The sequence below is a fragment of the Puntigrus tetrazona genome, unplaced genomic scaffold (assembly GCF_018831695.1).
Source record: "Puntigrus tetrazona isolate hp1 unplaced genomic scaffold, ASM1883169v1 S000000003, whole genome shotgun sequence".
NCBI classification, from domain to species: Eukaryota; Metazoa; Chordata; class Actinopteri; order Cypriniformes; family Cyprinidae; genus Puntigrus; species Puntigrus tetrazona.
In genome coordinates this window covers 3,940,780-3,953,954 of record NW_025047683.1, presented here as the reverse complement: position 1 = coordinate 3,953,954, position 13,175 = coordinate 3,940,780, and the positions used below count along the sequence as shown (strand labels likewise).

The following is a 13,175-nucleotide window of genomic DNA, read 5'->3' as shown; positions in this document are numbered from 1 at the left end:
ACTCGATCGGTCGGATGAAGCGCCTGGATGTTTGGACTTAGGTTTTGAACGCAAAAAATTTCTCCAGGACGGCGGGGTCGAGTGGGAAAGCGCCCGAAGGCGACTTAACCCGGACTCGATCGGTCGGATGAAGCGCCTGGATGTTTGGACTTAGGTTTTGAACGCAAAAAATTTCTCCAGGACGGCGGGGTCGAGGGAAAAGCGTCCGAAGGCGACTTAACCCGGACTCGATCGGTCGGATGAAGCGCCTGGATGTTTGGACTTAGGTTTTGAACGAAAAAATTTCTCCAGGACGGCGGGGTCGAGGAAAGCGCCCGAAGGCGACTTAACCCGGACTCGATCGGGTCGGATGAAGCGCCTGGATGTTTGGACTTAGGTTTTGAACGAAAAAATTTCTCCAGGACGGCGGGGGTCGAGTGGAAAGCGCCCGAAGGCGACTTAACCCGGACTCGATCGGGTCGGATGAAGCGCCTGGATGTTTGGACTTAGGTTTTGAACGAAAAAATTTCTCCAGGACGGCGGGGGGTCGAGGGGAAAGCGCCCGAAGGCGACTTAACCCGGACTCGATCGGGTCGGATGAAGCGCCTGATGTTTGGACTTAGGTTTTGAACGAAAAATTTCTCCAGGACGGCGGGGTCGAGTGGGAAAGCGCCCGAAGGCGACTTAACCCGGACTCGATCGGGTCGGATGAAGCGCCTGGATGTTTGGACTTAGGTTTTGAACGAAAAATTTCTCCAGGACGGCGGGGTCGAGGGAAAGCGTCCGAAGGCGACTTAACCCGGACTCGATCGGGTCGGATGAAGCGCCTGGATGATTTTCGCTTCAAAATTGCACTAAGTCCAACTTCGGGAAAGGTCCGACTTCCATACCTCCGAGGCTCCGAGTCAGGCCGACCGAGAGGCCTCTCCCGGCATGATTCAAATTTTCCCGCGACCCTGGAGGTGGCCGCCATACAGGAGCAACTTTTTACATGGGTACACGATTTCGTGAACGCGTGTTTTGTGGACTTAGTCTCTGAGCGAAAAAAGTCGAAAACGACTAAGTCCATATCGACTTAGGTTTTGAACGCAATCTTTCTGAAGCTCCGCGCAGGGAGCTATCGAACGCTTCACCTGAAACACGGATACAGACGCCGAGAGAGAGGACGCTCGACGGCGCAGAGCGCCCTCGGCCCAAACGTGATCGATTGAGCGAAAGCGCGCTCAGCCTAGACTCCACACGCCAGCCCCGCTGGCCGCTGCGGGTCGGGAGTGCCTGGCAGGCACGCACGCGGCAATGGGTTTACGCTTGGGCTTTGACAGCACGCCGCGCCGGCAATTTGGACGCTCGCACGGCAGGGCCCTCAGCCCGAGGGAAGGCGCCCGACCTTCGGAGGAGGCCCAGACGGCCGGCCAGAGCGCAGAGGTCCGCCACCGCGGGCGGAGGGGCAGAACGCGACGCGCCCCGGCGACGCCGCCGCGCGGTACCCCGCCCCCGCGTGAAACACACTTTTCCGAGCGCCGCCGCGATCCCAGCGCCACCCACCCCGAAACGGCGACTTCGCGCCGGGGAAGGTTCGAGCCGCTGCGCCGCCTCTATGAGCGCCGGTCTTAGCCGAGGGTCCGCCGGGTCTGCCCAGGCCCTCTCAGGCGGACTGAGACCCGCAGGTAGGCAAAAACGCGCTTCGCCGGTTGGTCCTCACGACCCACAGGGGTTACCTGGTTGATCCTGCCAGTAACATATGCTTGTCTCAAAGATTGCCATGCAGGTCTGGTGCACACGGCCGTACAGTGAAACTGCGAATGGCTCATTAAATCAGTTATGGTCCTTTGATCGCTCCACCCGGCACTTGGATAACTGTGGCAATTCCAGAGCTAATACATGCAAACGAAGCGCCGACCGGGCCGATCGCCCTCGCGGGGCGGAGGCTAGGACGCGCGTGCATTTATCAGATCCAAAACCCATCCGGCACCTCTGGGATCCGCCTCCCGACCCGGTACCTTTGGTGACTCTAGATAACCTCGGCCGATCGCCGCTTTCTTCGCGGGCGGCGCACGATTCATCTGGAGTGTCTGCCCTATCAACTTTCGATGGTACATCAGGCGCCTACCATGGTGACTACGGGTGACGGGAATCAGGGTTCGATTCCGGAGAGGAGCCTGAGAAACGCTACCACATCCAAGGAAGGCAGCAGGCGCAAATTACCCATTTCCGACTCGGAGAGGTAGTGGGGTAATAACAATACAGGTCTCTTTCGAGGCCCTGTAATTGGAATGAGCGATCTTAAACACATGGGCGAGGACCCATTGAGGGCAAGTCTGGTGCCAGCAGCCGCGTAATTCCAGCTCCAATAGCGAGTATTAAAGTTGCTGCAGTTAAAAAGCTCAGAGTTGATCTCGGATCTGGCTGGCGGTCCGCCGAGAGGCGAGCCACCGCCCGCCCCAGGTCCTCGCCTCGAGGCGCCCCGGATGCCCTTTGGCTGGGTGTCCGGTCCGAGGGGCCCAAAGCGCTTACTTTGAAAAATTAGAGTGTTCAAAGCAGGTTTGAGCGTCGCCGCTGAATACCGCAGCTAGGAATAATGGAATAGGACTCGCTCCTATTTTGTGGTTTCTGGAACCCGGAGCCATGATTAAGAGGACGGCCGGGGCATTCGGGATGGCGCCGCTTAGAGGTGAAATTCTTGACCGGGCGCAAGACGGACGGAAGCGAAAGCATTTGCCAAGAATGTTTTCATTAATCAAGAACGAAAGTCGGAGGTTCAAGATTTATCAGATACCGCCAGAGTTCCGATCAGAACGATGCCGACCGCGATCCGCGCGGCGTTATTCCCATGACCCGCTGGCAGCGCGGCGGAAACCACGAGTCTTTGGGTTCCGGGGAGGGCGGTTGCAAAGCTGAAACTTAAAGGAATTGACGGAAGGGCACCACCAGGAGGGAGCTCTCGGCGCTTAATTTGACTCAACACGGAAACCTCACCCGCCCGGACACGGAAAGGATTGACAGATTGATAGCTCTTTCTCGATTCTGTGGGTGGTGGTGCATGGCCGTTTCTAGTTGGTGGAGCGATTTGTCTGGTTCATTCCGATAACGAACGAGACTCGCTTATAAATAGTGGCGCGCCACTTGGGTCGGGCGCTAAAAACTTCTTAGAGGGACAAGTGGCGCTTCAGCCACGCGAGATGGAGCAATAACAGGTCTGTGATGCCCTTAGATGTCCGGGGCTGCTGCGCTATTAACACGGGCGGATCAGCGTGTGTCTACCCTGCGCCGAGAGGCGCGGTAACCCGCTGAACCCCGCCGTGATCGGACTGGGGATTGAAACTATTTCCATCAACGAGGAATTCCTGTGTAAGCGCGGGTCATAAGCTCGCGCTGATTAAGTCCCTGCCTTTGTACACACCGCCTGGCCGCTACTACCGATTGGATGGTTTAGTGAGGTCTCGGACTGCCCCTCGCTGCCCTCGCGGGTTCTGGGCGGAGCGCCGGGAAGACGATCAAACTTGACTATCTAGAGGAAGTAAAAGTCGTGAATAAGGTTTCCGTGAGGTGAACCTGGGCGGAAGGATCATTATCGCCCGCCCGATCCAAAGCGAAACGCGCCGGCGGGAGGCCTAGCCCACCTCTCTCGGCCTCAAGCTCCGGGTGCGCGGCAGAGGCCGGCGGCTCCGGCGCGGCCTCTCCCCTCCGGAGCACCGAAGCGAAGCGAGCGCAGAGCGCGAGCAAGAAAAAAAGGAACTTGACTGTCGCCAGACTGGCGGCCCCGCCCAGCGCGGCGGGGCTGAGCTGGGCCCTGGCGGGTACCCGCACGCCTCCGGGACCGTGGTTCCAAAGTCTCTCCCGCGCAAGAGGGGCGCCTGTCCGGGGTAAAAAAACTCTATCCTATTTTACTCTATGATCCAGCGGCCGTGGGCTCCAGAGGTCTGCCAGCTTCAAAACCCAAGACGGCAAAAGAACCGCACAAAAACCTAAGACGGGCGTGAGAGAGAGAGATCCGCGAGAAGGGAACGCTGCTTCTCTGGGAGGCTTGACGACCTCCCGCGGAGGCTTGAGCAACCTACCGCGAGCGCCCCATGACTGTCGCTGACTCGGGCGGGCCCCCTGCTTTCCAGCGCGGGGGGCCGAGCCGGGCCCTGGCGGGTACCCGCACGGCCTCCGGGACCGTGGTTCAAAGTCTCTCCCGCGAAGGAGGGGGCGCCTGTCCGGGGTAAAAACCTCTATCCTATTTTACTCTATGATCCAGCGGCCGTGGCTCCAGAGGTCTGCCGCCAAAAACCCAAAACGGCAAAAGAACCGCACAAAACCTAAGGCGGAGAGAGAGAGAGAGATCCGAGAGAACTTGACTGTCGCTGCACCGCGGGCCCCTGCTTCCAGCGGCGGGGCTGAGCCGGGCCCTGGCGGGTACCCGCACGGCCTCCGGGACCGTGGTTCAAAGTCTCTCCCGCCAAGGAGGAGCGCCTGTCCGGTAAAAAAACTCTATCCTATTTTACTTATGATCCAGCGTGCCGTGGCCCGAGAGGTCTGCCGCAAAAACCCAAAACGGCAAAAAGAACCGCACAAAACCCAAGGCGAGAGAGAGAGAGAGAGATCCGAGAGAACTTGACTGTCGCAGACTCGGCGGCGGCCCCTGCTTTCCAGCGGCGGGAGGCCGAGCCGGCCCTGGCGGGTACCCCGCACGGCCTCCGGGACCGTGGTTCAAAGTCCTCCCGCTGGCGAGGGGCGCCTGTCCCCGGGGTAAAAAAACTCCTCTATCCTATTTTACTCTATGTTCCAGCGGCCGTGGCTCCGAGAGGTCTGCCGTCAAACATCCAAGACGGCAAAAGAACCGCACAAAAACCTAAGACGGAAGCGAGAGAGGGATCTGCGAGAAGGGGAACGCCGCCTCTGGGAGGCTTGACGTGGGTTCAATTTGACCCATGAGGCTTGAGCAATCTCCATCATGAGCGCCCCACCCTTGGCACGGGTGGGGCCGAGGCCGCGAGCCTCTGAAAGACTTTGCTTTGCCACCCCGGCGGGACTCAGCAGGCCTTCGACCGTGGGTTCAAGTCCCTCTCGCGGGCAGCGCGCCCGGTCCGGGAACGAATTTCTGTATTTTTGAACCTTATTTTTGACAAGCTTGTGCAGTTCGGCCTCGCCCGGGCGCTGTAAACTCAAACGCAGTACGACTCTTAGCGTGGATCACCGGCTCGTATGTCCGATGAAGAACGCAGCCAGCCGCGCAGAACTAATGTGAATTGCAGGATTACATCGATCATCGACACTTCGAACGCACTTCTGCGGCCCCGGTCCGGTCCGCCCCGGGCCACGCCTGTCTGAGGGTCGCTTCCATCGATCGACCCTTCCGGTCCCGCGGCTGGAGCGCCGCAGGGGCTTCCGCCTCCGCTCCTCCTCCCGTGCAGACCGCCACGGGCACCTCCTCGGCGGGAGTCGAGCGCCTTCCGGCTTCCTCCACGAGGGGAGGTCGGCGCCCCAGGCGCCTGGGACCGAGCGGCGCCCTCCTTCTCTCGGCGGCTTCCGTGGGTGTTCGCACCTCACGCCCACGCCGACGTGACTCCCGCCCTCCGCCGGGACGCCTCGCGCGTAACGGAGGTTCGCGCCCGCCTTCGCCGCTCGGCGCTCTGCCCGGCGCGCGAACCAGACCTGTTCAGGCCAGCCCGCAGCAGCAGCAGCAGCGCGCGCCGCTCCTAACCCATCCGACAACGACCTCAGATCAGACGCAGACGACCCGCTGAATTTAAGCGCATATTACTAAGCGGAGGAAAAAGAAACTAACCAAGGATTCCTCAGTAGCGGCGAGCGGAGAGGAAGAGCCCCTAGCGCCGACCCCCGCCCGCCACGGCGCGCGAGGGACATGTGGCGCACAGAAGACTGCTTCTCTCCCGGCGCGGGTCAGGCCCAAGTCCTTCTGATGGAGGCTTAGCCCGTGGACGGTGTGAGGCCGGGTAGCAGGCCCCTTTCTTCCGGGCGCGGTTCTTCTCGGAGTCGGGTTGCTTGGGAATGCAGCCCAAAGCGGTGGTAAACTCCATCTATACAACACTGCACGAGACCGATAGTCGACAAGCACTGTGAGGGAAAGTTGAAAAGAACTTTTGAAGAGAGAGTTCAACAGGGCGTGAAACCGCCAAGAGGTAACGGGTGGGGTCCGTGACGGTCTGCCCGGAGGATTCAGCTCGGGCGGGCCTGCCGGCCCGGGCGCTGGTGCGCGGATCTCTTGACTGGGAACGCCGCCTCGTCCGACGCCGGCCGCTGGCCGGGTGCACTTCTTCCGAGGCGTGCGCCCGCGATCGCCCGGTTTGGCCACAGAAGGGCCGGGGCGGCGGTGGCAGGCGGCTCAGCCGGGGCCGCCGGCTTTACAGAGCCCCCACGCCCGACTTTGCCGCTTACCCCCGCCGCTGGGAAGTGTCCTCGCGCCTTTCTCTCCTGCCGACGCGGGAGGGACGGGCCTCTGCCCCGGGCGCTGCGGCGCCGCACCGACCGGATCGTCCTCAGTCCGCCCCGACCGCGCCGCCGCCAGGCGGGGATCCGCCCGCATGACAAGTGGCGCGCCGAGGTCCGGCGTGAGGTCGTCGCCACCCACCCGACCCGCCCTTGAAACACGGACCAAGGAGGCCCAACGCTACGCGAGCCGTGCGGTGTCTCTCGAGCCCCACGCGCAATGAAGCTGCGGCGCCGGCGCCCGCCGGCTCAGGTGGGATCCCCGCCTCGGCGGGGCGGTGACCACCGCCTGCCTGGCCTGCACTCGGCCGGCAGGTGGAGCCAGAGCGCGCGCGATGGTACCACGGAAAGATGGTGAACTATGCCTGGCAGGGCGGGAAGCCAGAGGAAATCTCTGTGGAGGCCCGTGAGCGGTCCTGATGCGCAAATCGGCCGCCCGACCTGGGTATAGGGGCGAAGACTAATCGGGAATCCATCTAGTAGCTGGTTCCTCCGGAAGTTCTCTCAGGATAGCTGGAGCTCGCCGCACATGTGGGCAGTTTTATCCGCAAAGCGAATGACAAGAGGCCTTGGGGCCAAACGATCTCAACTCTATTCTTTCAAATCCTTAAATGGGTAAGAAGCCCGCCGCTGGCCTGGAGCCTGGGCGTGGAATGCTAGACGCCAAGTGGGCCACTTTTGGTAGCAGAACTGGCGCCGCGGGATGAACCGACCGCTGGGTTAAGGCGCCTGATGCTGACGCCATCAGACCTCAGAAAAGGTGCGTTGGTTGATATAGACAGCAGGACGGGTGGCCATGGCGGTCGGAACTGCTATGGAGTGTGTAACAACTCACCTGCCGAATCAACTCAGCTCTGAAAATGGATGGCGCTGGAGCTGCCGGCCCATACCCGGCCGCGACGCGCACGACTGACGCTAGTACGAGACAGAGATACGCCGGATTTCGAGCAGGAGGCCGCCGCGTGGCGCTGAAGCCTAGGGCGCGGCCCGGTGATGCGCCGCGGGTGCAGATCTTGGTGGTAGTAGCAAATATTCAAACGAGCTTTAAGGCCGTAAGGGAGAGGGGTTCCACAGGCGTGAACAGCAGCGAACATGGGGCCAGTCGGTCTCTAAGGGATGGGGCGAACGCCGCTCGAAGGGGAGGGGCGATGGCCTCCGTCGCCCTGGCCGATCGAAGCGAGTCTGTCTAGATCCCAGAACCCGGAGGCGTGAGAGACGCGGGCGCCGAGAGGCGCCAGCGCGGTAACGCAAACGAACCCGAGGCACTGGCGGGGGCCCCGGAAGAGTTCTCTTTCGTGAAGGGCCGGGCACTCCTGGAATGGGTTCGCCTCTAGATAGGGGCCCACGCTGAAAGCGCCGCTGTTCCGGCGGCGGTCCGGTCAGCCTCTCGTCGGCCCTTGAAAACTCCGGGAGAAGGGGTGTGGTGTCTCGCTACTGGCCGCATCGCATATCCGCAGCAGGTTCTGGCGCATGTGAACAGCCTCTGCATGTTAGACTGGCGGCAGCGGCGAAGTCGGCGTCAGATCCGTGAATCCCGGGAGCTAAGGATTGGCTCGGCGGGCTGGGCCGGCCGGGCTGAGGTGCGGCGGGCTGGGACCGCGCCTCGACTGTAGGAGCGGCCGCCTCGCGGCGCTTCCCTTCCTGCTCCCGCTTCGCGCGGGCGCTCGGGTCTCCGCTGGCTCCCCTTCCTCCTCGTTCTCCCGCCTTCGCCTCCCGTCCGTCCGCGCCTCCCCCACCTCGCGGGTCCGGGAAGGCCGGCCGGCCTGGGCGGGCCGCCGGGGGACGGGTCCGGGGGTTGGTGGAGGGCCCGGGGTCCCCGACAGTCGCGTGGCGGCCGGGGCAGGCGGGGGCGCCGCCATGCGCGCGGGCGACTCTGGGCGTGGTTCTCCGGGGCCCTTCTCGGATCACTCCAGCCACGGCCCGCTGGGACTCCCGCGCCGCTGGCCGCTTCTCGCCCCCGGGGTCAGGCGGGCCGGGCGCGCGGCCGGGCGCGCGGGCGGGCAATCCGCGCCGGCCTCGCCGCGCGCAAGCAGCCGGCTTAGAACTGGTGCGACCAGGAATCACTGTTTAATTAAACAAAGCATCGCGGCGTCCCGCGCGGTGTTGACGCTGGCGTGATTTCGCCCAGTGCTCTGAAATGTCAAAGTGAAGAAATTCAACGGGCGCTGGTAAACGGCGGAGTAATTCATGACTTCTTACAGAAGCAAATGCCTGGCCATCTAATTAGTGACGCGTATGAATGGATGAACGAGATTCCTACCGTCCCTACCTGCTATCTAGCGAAAACCACAGCCAAGGAAACGGGCTTGGCAGAATCAGCGGGAAAAGAAGACCCTGCTTGAGCTTGACTCTAGTCTGGTACTGTAAGAGACACGGAGGGGTGTAGAATATGTGGAGGCCCTGGCCTTAACGGGCGCCGGCTTGAAATACTACTACTTTATCGCTTCCTCACTTACCCGGTGAGGCAGGGAGGCGAGCTCTCGCATGGCCTCAAGCTTCTGAGTCCAGCTCCGGCGCTGGCCACCGCGCCTCCGCGAGCGACCTGTCCCGGGAGCAGTGGCAGGTGGGGAGTTTGACTGGGGCGTGCATACCTGCCAAACGGTAACGCAGGTGTCCTGTAAGGCGAGCTCAGGGAGGACAGAAACTCTCCCTGCTATGAGCAGAAGGCAAAAGCCCGCTTGATCTTTTTGATTTTCAGAGGAGTAATGACTGCGGAAAGCGGGCCTCCTGCGATCCTTCTGGCTTTTGGGTTTTAAGCAGGAGGTGCTGTGAAAAGTTGGCCACAGGGATAACTGGCCTAGGCGCCAAGCCGCTCATAGCAGCACGCCGCTTTTTGATCCTTCGGCGTCGGCTCTTCCATCATTGTGGAAGCAGAATTCACTAAGCGCTGATTGTCCATACCCACTAATAGGGAACGTGGAGCTGGGTTTAGACCACGTGAGACAGGCTAGTTTTATCTCTACTGATACAACGCCGCTGCAATAGTAATCCTGCTCAGTACGAGGAACCGCAGGTTCAGACATCGGTGCGCAAAAGCCATTGAGAAGCCACTGGCGCGGTTACCATCTGCGGATTATGACTGAACGCCTGGGCGTCAGAATCCCGCCTCAAGAGGCAACGTATACTGCTGGCGCCATGGGTACTTCGATTGGCCACGGATAGCCGCCAAGCCCTCCGGGCGCGTGAGGAGAGCTGTGACGAGACTGACTGGGTGCGGCCGAACGAGCGCCGCCTCTACTTCCAGACCAAAAACACCGAAGTTTGTGGAGAATGTGGTGCAAATGACTCAGAGACGAACTTGATTCTGGGCCAGGCTTTCGTGGCGGCAGAGCAGCTCACTCGCCATGCATCCATTGGAAAGTCATCCCCAGATCCACCTTTGTCGGTCCGAGAGGAGGCCAGCCGGCGACTCGGTTGGCATACTCTCCTCCGCCGCGGGGTACCAGTGGAGCGGAGAGAGTGGCAGGCGGAGAGGGGCAGAGTCCGAGCCATGGGAGGGGCGGATCTGGCCGGACGGGGAGCCGCGGTAGAGCCCTCTCCGAAGAAAAACCTCCAAAACCTAAGTCGATGGGGGGCACCAGTGGCGGAGAGGAAACCTAGGGAACGGGCGGAGAGGGGCCGCCCCAGAGGGCTGACTCGGGTCGGACGGGGAGCCGGGCAGCCCTCTCCGGAAGAAAAACCTCCAAACCTAAGTCGATGGGGGGTACCAGTGGCGGAGAGGAACCGAGGAACGGGCGGAGAGGGCCGCCCCAGAGAGGGCTGACTCGGCCGGACGGGAGCGCGAGCCTCTCCGAAGAAAAACCTCCAAAAACCTAAGGTCGATGGGGGGTACCAGTATGGAGAGGAACCGAGGAACGGGCGGAGAGGGCCGCCCCAGAGAGGGCTGACTGGGCCGGACGGGGAGCCGCGGCGTGGCCCCTCCGAAGAAAAACCTCCAAAACCTAAGTCGATGGGGGGTACCAGTGGCACGGTTCTTTGAGAGCGTTGTGCTGAGATAGTGACCCGCTTAATAGTGGGAGTACCGCACAACGGAGAACAGGTGTGGGTCCTCTCTGGAGGTCCCTTCACAGGAGGCTTTTCGGAGGTGATGCCCGAGAGGGCGCAGGTGTGCCGGCGGGATCGGTCGAGCAGGGCCTGGATGTCTGTGGGCAGGCTGAGATGAGCTCGGGGTTCGTGAAGGTGCGCTGTCGAAGTGGCGCTAACCCGCCTTGATGGGGCTGTGGAGATGCGCTGGATGTTTGGACTTAGGTTTGAACGCTAAAAATACCTCCGGGTGGCGGGGTCGAGGGGAAAGCGCCGTGAAGTGGGGCTTAACGCGCCGCAGATCGGGCTGTGAGATGCGCCTGGATGTTTGGACTTAGGTTTGAACGCTTTAAAAAATACTCTCCGGGTGGCGTGGGGTCGAGGGGAAAGCGCCCGCGGAAGTGGGCTGAACGCCGCGCCGATCGGGCTGTGAGATGCGCCTGGATGTTTGGACTTAGGTTTTGAACGCTTAAAAAATACTCCCGTGGCGGGGTCGGACAGGGAAAGCGCCCGTGAAGTGGGCTTAACGCGCCGTAGATCGGCTGTGATGCGCCTGGATGTTTGGACTTAGGTTTTGAACGAAAAAATTTCTCCAGGGAGGCCGGGTCGAGGCGGGAAAGCCCGGGAAGTCGCGACTTAACCCGCCGAGATCGCCTGAAATATGCGCCTGGATGTTTGACTTAGGTTTTGAAAGCAAAAAATTTACTCCAGGGTGGCGGGGTCGAGTGGGAAAGCGGCCCGGGAAGTCGCACTTAACCCGCCGAGATCGCCTGAAATATGCGCCTGGATGTCTGGACTTAGGTTTTGAACGAAAATTTCTCCAGGGAGGCCGGGTCGCAGTGGGAAAGCGCCCGAGAAGTCGCACTTAACCCGCTGAGATCGCTGAAATATGCGCCTGGATGTTTGGACTTAGGTTTTGAACGAAAAAAATTTCTCCAGGGAGGCTGGTCGAGTGGGAAAGTTGCCCGAGAAGTCGACTTAACCCGGCTGAGATCGGGCTGAAATATGCGCTGGATGTTTGGACTTAGGTTTTGAAAGCAAAAATCTCTCCAGGGTGGAGGGGGTCGAGTGGGAAAGCGCTCGAGAAGTCGCAGACTTAACTCGCCGAGATCGGCTGGATGAAGCGCCTGATGTCTGGACTTAGGTTTGAAAGCAAAAAATTTCCTCCAGGGAGGCCGGGTCGAGTGGAAAGGCCCGAGAAGTCGCACTTAACCCGGCTGAGATCGGCTGAAATATGCGCCTGGATGTTTGACTTAGGTTTTGAACGAAAAAATTCTCCAGGAGGCCGGGTCGGTGGGAAAGGCCCGAGAAGTCGCATGACTCGAGCTGAGATCGCTGAAATATGCGCCTGGATGTTTGGACTTAGGTTTTGAACGAAAAATTTCCCAGGGAGGCCGGGTCGAGGGAAAGCGGCCCGAGAAGTCGCACTTAACTCCGCCGAGATCGCTGAAATATGCGCCTGGATGTTTGGACTTAGGTTTTGAACGAAAAATTTCTCCAGGGAGGCCGGGGTCGAGTGGGAAAGCGTCCGAGAAGTCGACTTAACCCGGCCGAGATCGGCTGAAATATGCGCCTGATGTTTGGACTTAGGTTTTGAACGAAAAATTTCTCCAGGAGGCCGGGTTTCCAGGGAAAAGGCCCGAGAAGTCGTGACTTTAACCCGGCTGAGATCGCTGAAATATGCGCTTGATGTTTGGACTTAGGTTTTGAACGGTGCATTTCTCCAGGGAGGCCGGGTCGAGGGAAAGGTCCGAGAAGTCGCACTTAACCCGCTGAGATCGCTGAAATATGCGCTCTGGATGATTTTCGCTTCAAATTGCACTAAGTCCAACTTCGGAAAGGTCCGATTTATACATACTCCGAGGCTCCGAGTCAGGCCGACCGAGAGGCCTCTTCCCGGCACACGATTCACCCTTCACCGCGACTCTCGAGGTGGCTGCTTACCCAGGAGCAACTTTTACATCAACTTTAATTTTTTTTTTTTTTTTTTTTTTTTTTTTTTCTAAAAACTCTGAAATTCGTGCTCCCGCGCGTCGCTGCTTTAACGGGCGAGTCTGTGAGCGCAGGCCTTTGTAGAAAACATTCATCCAGGGCCTTTAATAAATAAAATCATACCTAAATCTGTGTTATTGTGGACGGGGTTAGTCTGTGAGCGCAGGCCTTATGGAAAACATTCATCGAGGGCCTTTATTAACAAAATCATGCGCCTGCACAAAGAGTTAATGGGTCGGTTAGTCTGTGAGCGCAGGCCTTATAGAAAACATTTTTCCAGGGCCTTTATTAAATAAAATCACGCCCCAACAAAGAGTTACTGTGTCGGGTTAGTCTGTGAGGGCAGGCCTGAAAGAAAACTGTCATCCAGGGCCTTTATTAAATAAAATCATGCCCATAAGAGTGTTATTGTAACGGGGTTAGTCCAGCTGAGCGCAGGCCTTAAAGGAAAATGCCCATTTATCCAGGGCCTTTATTAAATAAAAATCATGCCCACAAAGCAGTTACTGTGTCGGGTTAGTCTGTGAGCGCAGGCCTTATAGAAAACATTTTTCCAGGGCCTTTATTAAATAAAATCATGCCCACAAAGCGTTACTGTGTCGGGTTAGTTCAGGGAGCGCAGGTCTTATAGAAAAACATTTTTCCAGGCCTTTATTAAGTAAAAACATGCCCAACAAAGAGTTACTGTGTCGGGTTAGTCTGTGAGCGCAGGCCTTAAAGAAAATCTGTCATCCAGGGCCTTTATTAAC

The 13,175-nt window shown here is 59.5% G+C and overlaps 1 pseudogene; it reads left to right on the top strand.

The window, feature by feature from the left end:
- Positions 1-5,139: 5,139 nt before the first annotated feature.
- LOC122331916 lies at positions 5,140-5,298 on the top strand (annotated as a pseudogene).
- Positions 5,299-13,175: the final 7,877 nt, after the last annotated feature.